The sequence below is a fragment of the Canis lupus genome, chromosome 33 (genome assembly GCF_003254725.2).
Source record: "Canis lupus dingo isolate Sandy chromosome 33, ASM325472v2, whole genome shotgun sequence".
Lineage (NCBI taxonomy): Eukaryota > Metazoa > Chordata > Mammalia > Carnivora > Canidae > Canis > Canis lupus.
In genome coordinates, this window is record NC_064275.1 from 26,231,629 (window position 1) to 26,242,111 (window position 10,483).

A 10,483-nucleotide genomic window follows, 5' to 3' on the forward strand; every position below is an offset into this window, starting at 1 on the left:
CTTTGGGAGCTGTTCTCAGACCTCCTTGTGCATTAGAGACGTGTGAAGAGCTGGTCACGGTGCTGGTCCCACGCCCCGCAGGGGTTCCTACGAGACGGGGTACAGCAGGTGATGCTGAGGCAGGGGACCAGGCACCGCACTTTGGGAGACCTACAGTCATGGAAACTGCTCCATGTGCAACGAAAGGACTTCGCCCCAGCCTGAGCTCCTGTGTAGACAGTTGGCAGTGGGTGGCTTCTTGTGAAAACCGACAGGCGAGGGCTCTGTCGAGAGATGAGGTCACATCACCCTGTTTGGGAGGGCGGGCCAGTCAGCTCTAACTCGCCACACCCATTCCAGGGGAGGTTCCCATCCTCTCTACTCCAGTAACCCCTGGACAGCACCTGCCAATGGCAAGGCAGTGCTCCGGGGCTTCCGCGGGGAGGACAGACTAATCAAGAAGCTCTGGGGTGTCTGGGTGGAATGAGACACGAAAACCGAGGCTGTCACACAGGTAAAGCTTGACGTGAGCCGTAAGAGAGGCACATCAGCCCCTGGTTTTCTGAGCAGAGAGAGAGAGAGAGAGAGCGAGAGAAAGAGCATTCTTGGAGTAGGGACAGTTCCTCAGAAGAGGTGGCACTTGGGGTCAACAGAACCGCGCTAGCAGATACAGGAGAAGAGGCAGGAGCTGAGGTGTGGCTTTGGGAGTCAGCCAGGATCCAGTGTGATATGGATGAAGGGAAAGACTCGGAGTCAGGATTCTGGGTACAATTCCAAGTGCTTTGCATTTAGCCACATGACTGTGGCAAGTCACCAGGCCCCGTAGCCGTTGTTCCTAATGTCAGGAGCACGGCTGGGAGGATGGGAGAGGAGGCTGGGACCAGGCTACAGAGGCCCTTGAGTGCACTTAATTCAGGGAGAAGCTGGGAGCCATTCAATGCTCTGGAGCGGAGACTCATACTCCTTTTATTTTACGATGGGCTTGGTGAGGGGGTGGGGGGATGGGGGTGTCCCTCTTGGCCAGTGCCCTCCCGTGAGGCTGGCCTGGTTAGCCTAACACTTCCATTCTTTTCTCCATTTCCCACCTCGGGAATTCCCTCCAATGAGTGCATAATCCCTGGAAGAAGGTTTCCTCTGGCTTCTGGGAGGATTTACAGCCCCCTCCCAGCACCCGTTCACAAAATCATGAAATGTGAACTCTAAATAATTTATAAACATGTTAAATAAGACTGGTTCTAGCCTTGATCCCTGGGGAGCTCGCTGTTAATACTTCCCTCATTTAACATCAGCCGGAGCCAGACATCATTAGGAAGGGAAATCTCCTCTCTCTCTTTTAAAAATCATGTAGCTTAAATGGTTTGGGATTATTTGCTGCTTTGAATCATTCTTGCCACTGCTCCCTCCCATTACGGGGATAATTAAGAATTGACTATGGTTGGCAAAAAGCATTCGACAGCCAACTTTTCATTTGGTTTTTCAAGTGCCCCCACCATCCCCGCCCGCCCCCCCCCCACCAGTCCTCTTTTTCTTATCCCTGCAGCCCCGGTCCCCCAGTCCCCGGTGCTCCCCCCACTCAGGTCTGCTGCCTGTAAACACACTTGGGGCCCCATGGAAACCACACACTGAATGGAGGGAAAGCAGAGAGGCCATTCACTTTCCTCTTATTCCACTGCCCTATTTCCTCCGGCACCTTGCCTGGTGTCCCTTGGGCCTGGGGCCAGAATGTGTTTGTTAGGCTGCCCTGGTCACCCGGGAATGGGGTGGGCTCAGATCCCAGGCCTGTCCCCCAGCTGGTCATTCTTTCTTTCAAGAGTCACTCTCTCTCTGATGGCTAAGGCAGGATTAGAGGCTTCAGGAGGAAGAGCATGCCTCTGATCACAGAAGAAGGGGTCACGACATCAGGCGACCTCCAAGACCAGCCAGTCAAGGCGCCAGTGGGATGAAGTCCCACCTGTCTCCACCCCCCCACCCCCCACCAAACCTCCTCAACAGCCTGCTGGTCAGAAAAGGCAAGGGATACCCAGCCAGCCTCAGCCTTCGAGGGCAGCCCCAGGACTGGGGTGATCTCTATTTCCCTGTCCCCGACCAGAACCACATCTCAGTCACTGCATGGAATTTTCTTTCTCTTTCTAGTTCTGTGTCACTGATTTCCAGTATTCTAAATTCTTTACCCAGTCTGACTTTAATCTTTTCTGCTGTGGGTTCAATGAATTATGGGTTGTTCTGGGTTCAGGAAGCTGAGGCCTCACCTCTTTCGTATAATAAATCATCACGGAAACAAAAGCAAACCATAAAGACACACAGGTAGCCAAGCTACCTTTCCGGGGAGATTGAGATTGGAATGCAGAGAAGCTTCTGGAGTGGTTGCCAGTGTTCTCTTTCTCCACCCGGGTGGTGGTGTAAGGCACTAACTTGAATATAACCCATTACTAAAACATCTATGTTGTGGTTTTCTATATTTGTTTTATAATATCTCAATTAAAGAAGTTAAAAGGAAGGGGCATCTGGGTGGCTTGGTGGTTCAAAGTCTGCCTTTGGCTCAGGTCATGATCCCAAGGTCCTGGGATCGAGTTCCGCATAGGGCTCCCCGCAGGGACCCTGCTTCTCCCTCTGCCTGTGTCTCCGCCTCTCTCTGTGTCTTTCATGAGCAAATAAATAAAATCTTTTAAAAAACAAAGTTAAAAGGAAAAAAATAAATCATCATAGTGTTAAAAATAATCAGTCACTTGAGTCATCATGCAGGCCCCCTCCCTATGAGCTCTTCTTTGGGGTAAAAAAACCCCAACTTCTTTTTTTTTTAAAGATTTTATTTATTTATTCATGAGAGACAGAGAGAGAGAGAGAGAGAGAGAAAGACACAGGCAGAGGGAGAAGCAGGCTCCATGCAGGGAGCCCGAGTGGGACTCGATCCAGGGTCTCCAGGATCACACCCCGGGCCAAAGGCAGCGCTAAACCGCTGAGCCACCCAGGCTGCCCCAAACCCCCCAACTTCTTTAGCATCTCCTCCAAGTTTCAGAACCCCTGAACCAGATGATTAACCAAATCCTGTGACATTTGTCTCAAGGGAACCCTTCGGGCGAGGTGTTGCTGGCCTATTTAAAAGGACAGAGAGCAGACATTTCCCTGAATGTCCAAAACAGGTTGTCGGACTGTTGTGTGCTGGCTCACTAATAAATATCTACGGAGAGAGAGAATGTGGCCCGACACCGCCTTTCATGGCACCCTGGTAGTGAGGTGTGATGGGAGCCCACAGCCCTCACTTCCCCTTCCAGGTTGGGGGGACTCAAGTTTACCAAAAAGAACCCAAGAAAGACTCAGTTCATCTCAGCCCAGCATCTAGTAACTAGTCTATAAACAGTAGCTATTGTGATTCCCCCCATTACCACGGCTGTGAAGAAGGGGGGGGGGGCATGACATGGGATATGAAGGAAAAATGGAAAGGAGGACAGAGAAACAAGGGCAGGTCACCCTCAGGATTTGGCCTTAGAAAGACATTAATTCATCAGCCTCGTAAGTGGTCCTGCTATGAAGAGGGATAAATAAATAAACCGCTGGCAAGGCTAACAGAAGCCCCCTTTACCATCCTACAGGGTTCTGCTTCACATGGTTGGCCTGGCCCATGATTCTCCAACTACCCTTCCCCCCTCTCTTCTCATTGGCTGCTTCCCCCAAGAGGCCCCCATAGGCTCATCCTCCAGATATTGGAAGCAGCAGATGCTCAGTGTGGGCTCTCGTCTCCGGTCGGGTCGGCCCGTCCAACCTCCCCACACCCACAGCTAACATCCTCACTCCCAACCTGGCCGGGGACAGGATCATTGTCAGGAGGGTGTCTGTGTCTGCCACGAAAGTCCTCTCTCTTTGTCACTTGTCTATTGGGACTGCCAATCTGTCCATGTCTTTTTCTTTTTTTTTTTTCTCTCTCTCTCTTTTTTTTAAGGTTTTTATCTATTTATCTGAGAGAGAGAGAGAGAGAGCACGAGTAGGGAGAGGGGCAGAGGGAGAGGGAGAAGTCGGCTCCCCACTGAGCAGGGAACCCGATGTGGGGGCTGGAACCCCGGGACCCTGGGATCATGACCTGAGCTGAAGGCAGATGCTTAACCGACTGAGCCACCAAGGTGCCCCCCGTCCATATATCTTTATGTCCATTTGTGGTCTTCAGTTTGGGCCCGTGTCTTCATCCCTTTGCTCTCTCCCTCTCTGACTCTCTTGGGCTCCCCTGCTTGAACCAAAAGCCACGATAGAATTCTGAACGCATCCTAAATGTTTTTCTTTAAGAATAAATGACAAAGGTAGAAGCAGAGGAGGAAAGAGGAAGGTAGATATCATTCTAAATTTGCGCAGCACAGGAGATTCCCCAGGGACAAGACTGAAAATGCGAAGGCCTAGAAGAAACACATAAGGGGAAAAAAATAATCGCCCCTTCTGTTTAGTCCCAAGGACTTCTTTGAAACAGATGATTTCAAATATATTTCTGTATTCTAAAACTTTTTCAGAATGAATAAAGTGTGGAGGGTGGAGTGTTTTTACATTTCCAAACTGTCTCTACAAATCGTGCAGTAAGATTTTACGTTAAACGAACTGCATCAATCTTTTTGTCCGTATATAATGATGCAACTTGTTTGACATTCCTTTTTAAATGACCTCCAGAAAAATCAATTGTTCCTGGGAATCCAAGTACATTTCCACTTCTAAGTACAGGGGAAAGTAAAATAAATTACTCTAATCAAGTATGGTAAAAATTTTGTCCTCAGCAACTCAAATTGTTGTGAAAGCCCCGGGTCCAGGATTCAGAGGCAGATCCGTGGGGAAGGGAACAGCCACCGTGATAAGGGCCTACCGGAGGAGACAGAAAAACACGGGGTCAGAGGCTCAGGGTTGCAGACCGTAGGTGACATGGGGGGCTTGGGTTCAGGGAAAGCTGGGGGAGGAGGGTCCCAAGCAAATCCCCCCAACAGGCTGGCCATGCCACCCTATGGCTCCAATCTGCCCCCAAGTCTCTTACTGCACATGACGGACATGCAGCCATACTTGGAGAAACAGGGTGCAAATCAAGAGATGAATTAACATGTGAAAAAGGAGAGCCACTTATTTCAATCAAGGCAAATCTTCAGTTTTGAAGACCGGGGAGACCATAAAATGCAACGCTGGAAGAATCAAGAATGACTCAAGGTGAGGGCTCAGAGGATTGGGCTGCTTGGAGAACGCTCCGTGGAGCAAATTGTGTCCAGTGAGATTGGAAGGTCTCCCTCTTCTTTCTTTCCACAATTCCCTTCCTGAAAATAAGTGCTTTTCTGTTTCTCCCAGCAGCAAGTCCAGAAAACATAATACTGTCCTTTGTCTTCTTCTAAGTGTATTGTAGATGGAGTCTTCTGTTCAAGGTTTTACTATTTCTTAGAAAAAAAAAAATGATCAGAAGAGGAGAGAGATGCCAGGCTTCTGAAAGGGCTGGTGCCTTTACCATGGGAAATTTGGAATTACCAGCAGAATAAAGTGTAGCAATTTGACACACCCAACAAGCTGATTTTATTTTTTTAAATCGATTATATACAACCATTTTTGATGTTTCAAAACAAAGGCAATTAGAATTTGTGAAAATCACCGAAAGAAAGTTTTGTAGGCATGTGCATTTTTTTCTGAATATTTGAAAAAAACATACAATCTCTTCCCCCACCCATGCTTCCCAAATTTCTGAGAAAGTTTACATCCATCCAAAATAAGACACTCCTGGTGCTTCCGGCCGCCCCCCCTCCCCCCAAAGCAGAAGGAGAGGCAGGAGGCTCAGACGAGGCACTGGGAGGTGAGGCCTGGGAGGTGAGGCCGGCTCCAGACCCAAGTGTGCACGCGTGTGTGTCTGTGTGTGTCGGTCCTCGGCCCTCCGGGTGCAAAGGGTGGACAGAAGGGAGACAAGGGACACGGACATACACACACACACACACACACACACACACACACACACACACACGGGGCATCCACTCAACCAGGAAAACCCTCTCAGCTGAGGTTAACCCCCATAACCCTGCATTCGCTGGCCCTCTTCAAAGGAGCTTTGGAATTCCTCCCCCAACTTTGCTGCACTTTCCATGAGAATGGGGATGTTCCTGCATAAAACATGAGTCTGGGAGGGCTGGAGCTGCAGGCTTGGGGAGCCCTGGGGAGTCGGGGGGAGCGGGCAGGGAGAACAGAGCAGTGGGGGAAGGGAAGGGAGGCTGTTTTCTCAGGCTGCATTTCTTGCAGGCTCCTTGGAGACCGGAGAAAGGCCGGGAAAGGTCTCAGCTGGGGCCCGGCCGGCACAGAACCCGTGCAAAGTGGGATGCTGAGCGTGACCCGGCGGAGCCCGAGCAGCGGGGCTGGGGACCTCCGGGAGCCTGGAGCCAGCTGCGGGCACCGAGGAGGGAGAGAGGCTTCGCGCAGGGAGGGCGAGGGCCCTTATCAGAGGCTGCAGGCGACCCCCGGGCCCCCTGGGCTGCTGGGGGGGGGGGCAGGGACACAGCTTCTATTTCTTGTGGTATCATCCCAGGCCCAGGCTGCAGGCAGGCGCTTCCACGCGGGGCACTTCCACGCGGGGCTGTGCAGGCCCGCAGGTGGCCCGCAGGACTCCTAGCCTGTCATCAGCCCCCAGCCCGTAGGACTTGGGGGGCTGCGAGGTCTTCTCACCGGCCAACCGGTTATTAGTATTGCTTGGATCAACTCAGCAACGGGCCAGATGCCAGCAGCCGAGAGAGATGTTAGGGCACTCTGCTCCTCGGAGGAGTCACCGGGCAGGGCTGCGCCCCGCTGGGGGGGCTGGAGGGGCCAGGGAGAGGGGGCTGGGGGAGAGGGTCTGGGCTGTGGGGGGAGAGGGTGGGGCTGGGCGGGAGTAGGGGAGAGGGTCTGGGCTGTGGAGAGGAGAGGATGGGGCTGGAGAGGGAGGGGGCCTGTAGCAGGGAGAAGGTCAGAGCTGTGGGGGGCTGGGGGAGAGGGTCAAGGGAGCGTGGCTCGCCTGGAAGGGCTCCTCCCTAGAGACACTGTGGATGGGGATGCCCGTGTGGCGCTGCGGTTGAGCATCTGCCTTCAGCTCAGGGCGTGTCCCCGGGGTCCCGGGATCGAGTCCCACACCGGGCTCCCTGCATGGAGCCTGCTCCTCCCTCTGCCTGTGTCTCTTATGAATAAATAAATAAAACCTTTAAAAAACAATAAAGGACACTGGGAAAGGAAACCACCGTAAGTCCTCTCTGGAGAAACGTAGGGCATAAACAGTGGGCTTTATTTCCCTCGATCTGGTGCATTTAATTTTGAGAATTCCATGCCGCCCTCACGATAGTAATGTGGCCACTGGGTTTTTGCAAGTCACCAGTTACTGCAGGGTGGGAAATGACGGGCTCAGCCATAGCACCGCAGTTGGAAAGAGGCCCAAAGCGTTCCAGGGCTGTGGTCCTCCGACGTGAGCTGCATCAGCGTCACCCGGAGGGCTCGTCAGACACAGGGTGCTGGACCCCAACCCTGGCGTTCCGATTCGGTGGTCGGGGTGGGGGGGGATTGCCTGAGAATCTGCATTCCTAACAAGCGCTCCAGTGCTGCTGCTGCCTGGTCTGAGGACCACACAACGAAGACCCCTGTTCTATCTAGAACACCCCTTCATTTTCCATATGAGGAAGAAGCACTGGGGTTCACCAGTAGAACCAGGTGCTAACAGCCCCCTTCCCTAAGCCCTGCCCCCAGTGGAACAGGAGAATGTGGAGGGGAGCTAAGGAGAGCAAAGGCACCAGCACGGTTAAAATCCAATACACCCCCTCTCTGTCCGCCACATGTTCAGGTGGGGTCTACAGGGACACCAGCCACGTGGGTCCCACTGGAGGGTCTGGATGGACAACTGGGGAGGAAGGGACGGTCCCAAAGCTGAGCATGCAGACAGCCGCAGGAGGAGGAAGGGCAGGGAGGGAGCAAACAGATTGTGGAAAGCAATTAACCGAGAGCAGAGAATCGAGGGGCACGGAGGAGCCTCCTGCCAGCCCTGGGGGGCAGAGATTAACAAGCCCCGTTAGGACTTGGCAGTTTGGGAACGGCTCCACTCCTTCCAGCTGTGACTTGACCCCACATCTCAGTTATCTCCCCAAAGCCTTGAGGTGGGTCCTGGAAAGCTCTGCTGGGAGAAGAGCCAAAAACCCAATTAATCTGGACTTCAAATGGGCTCCCACAGCTGTGTGAGGGTCACCATGTCTCGGCCTCCATCCTCCCCCGGGCTGTGAGCTCCGTGAAGCCGGAGATGGTGTCACCTGGCGCAAGGCTGGCAAGCCCTCCGTTAAAAAGTTGGATAAAGGCAGGGACGCCGTGATGAATGTAGCCTCCTGCTCCCCAAGAAGTGGGCTCGGCCCTCAGTATACTGCCTCAAGAGGAGCCACATCTGCTTAAGTTTCGGGGTAACTCCCAGGTTGGGGCGGCCAGCAGGGTTCCTGTTGCCCGCTGGCATTGCATGTGCAGAAGTCCCTTTCCAAATGCCCTCTCCACACCTCTCTCTCCTTGCTCACTATGGGAAAAAATATTTTTGCATCTGAGCAGCACATCGCACATGTAGAGTCTGAGAGTCTGACCACTACTTAGGAGACTGGGCCTGGGAACCTGTGACCCTGTCAGAAGCTTCCCACGACCGCCCATCTAGTTCCCAGGCTCAGAGCCCTGCTGTGTCCCAGCGGCCACAAAGAGACAGCTGGTTTTCGGGTTGTTTTAGGGTTGCTGCCTAATGTTATCAGGAAACACTGGTATGGAGAAAGGTCCCAGGTACAGAGACGTACCATGGCTTTCCCCTGTAAACTGACCCTGAAATGGCCCTCCAAGACCCTAGGTGGGTTTTCTGGTTTGTGCTTAATCTCACATCCATATGCCTGTGTCCTTTGTAGGAGCACCGAGGGCCTCTGTCAGTCTGAGTGATCTCTCTGTCTCTGTTCCACAGTGGATGAGTTTCACTGAAGTCCTGGAAGTTACATAAACCCAGGCCTGGCCCTGCCCGTGGGCCCTGTGTTCCTATGCGACCAGCCAGCTCAGAACAGAACAGAATAGTAGCTGAGGACCCAGCTCCAGTCTTAGGACCATGAGACTGCAAACCTCAGAGCATTACCACAACACTATAGGTTCAAAAGCTGCAGAGCTCTTGATTGCCCCCAAACTCCCCCATATAACGAGACCTCTCCCCTTCTCTAATGCCCATCAAGCTTTTCAGAGAAAACTGGCTTGCTGAGGGAGATAGGGCCAGGAAAAGGGAAGGTCAAAGGCTCCCAAATATTACTGGGGAAAACAGTCCATGTGGTCGGTGGACACCGTGGAGACTCAGGCCTAAGGACGACGTGCCATGGCTCATCTGGGGTGACGAGAAATGCCAGGCAGCATTGTGCGACCGCTTCCACATCCCTGCAGTTTCCATGCCGTTTGTTTGGAGCCTGTAAACTTACCCACCACAATCAAGCATCATTAGGAGACATAATCTGCTGCAAATGGATCACACGAGGCATTTCAAAGCCCAGCGGGCTGATTAGGCGATGATTTGCTGGTTTGTGCCACCCGAAGCACCTCTCTGCTCTATCCACAAATTAGAATTTGGCCATAATTTCTCTGCAACATGGGGCTTCCTGTAAGTCCCTCCTCTGTGCTAGGGATGGAATCTACCTTCCAGCTCTGGAGACAAGTTTTAGCAGAATGGATAGGCGGCATAAAAAAGGGGGGGGCTGGAACCTCGGTTGCTCAAGGAGCAAGGAAGGACACTCCTTAGCCAACTTCTCTACCTACCAGCCTGAAGTCCACAGGCTTCACACACACACACACACACACACACACACACACACTCACTCACCATGCTGCCTCCTATCTATATTATAGGTTCTGAAATAGCTCCTCCTTCATGAAGTCCTCCTGGATTGATAAAGAGCAAGACCACCATGACCCCACAGAGATTCTGATAAACAAGAAACTCAAGAGCCACCTTCTCCTCTTGTTTGTTCCTCCTCAGAAATAATTTGCCTAGAAGGATGGAACTTAACCAAACATGGCAGAGAATCCTTTGGATTGATTTTTTTCTTTATTGGTACATAATAGGATGTCCATCTCGCCCTGCAAGTTTCCTAAGGCAGGGCTTGCCTCCGCATCATTTATTCAGTACAGGATCCAGACAGCGGCAAGCAAGTATGCGTGCCCATTCACACCTGTTCTGGGTACTGAACCCATCCTGGCTTCCATGGCACTTTTGGCTTTTGGGCAAATGTCAGGAAGAAATGGTGGTAGCCTGCAGTGGGGTTTCCTTTCCCAGACCTCATCCCCCACAGAGGGAAGGCCCTACCCAGCACCGCCTGAGCCTCACCACTATGTTTCCACTAAGAAGATCTGGAAGTTGATGGAGACAAGGGAGGGCGAGAAGTGACTCTCAGCCTAGACTGGATGGGAGTGTAAGCTGCATCACTCAAGCCCAGAGCCCAGGTGTCTGTATTCCCAGGCCGGAGATGGCTACACTTCCCTTGGCCACACTGGACCCACTCCCGTG

The 10,483-nt window shown here is 52.5% G+C and overlaps 1 protein-coding gene across 3 annotated transcripts in view; it reads right to left on the bottom strand.

Moving 5' to 3' along the window:
- Nucleotides 1-10,483, bottom strand: part of SEMA5B (semaphorin 5B) — a 118,755-nt gene that overhangs the window by 70,772 nt on the left and 37,500 nt on the right. The gene's annotated exons all lie outside the window — the stretch shown is intronic.